The sequence below is a fragment of the Merops nubicus genome, unplaced genomic scaffold (assembly GCF_000691845.1).
Source record: "Merops nubicus isolate BGI_N331 unplaced genomic scaffold, ASM69184v1 scaffold11860, whole genome shotgun sequence".
NCBI lineage: Eukaryota > Metazoa > Chordata > Aves > Coraciiformes > Meropidae > Merops > Merops nubicus.
The window spans coordinates 2,593-2,917 of NW_008584859.1; positions in this window are offsets into that span (position 1 = coordinate 2,593).

A 325-nucleotide genomic window follows, 5' to 3' on the forward strand; every position below is an offset into this window, starting at 1 on the left:
GCTGCTGTGCTGAGGACTCCAGAGCTGCCCCAGCACTGCAGGGGGGTCTCCCAGAGCTGGCAGAGGGGCAGGATCCCCTCCCTCAATAATTTAGAAGATCAATGTGGATGTCAAGGGTTAGGGCTGGGTTGGCCAAGAGATGAATGACAGTGGAGAAAAGAGGCTCTTCAGGAGAGCAAGCAGCTTAGTTTTAAAAAGATACCAGTGTTTGAACAGCTGCTGCTTCATATCCAGGAAGGGGCCTCAGCCCAGCACCCCACACTGGGGGATGCTTTGGGGGGACCTGCTCCCCACAGAGCACCTCAGAGCAGCTGTGACACCCCTG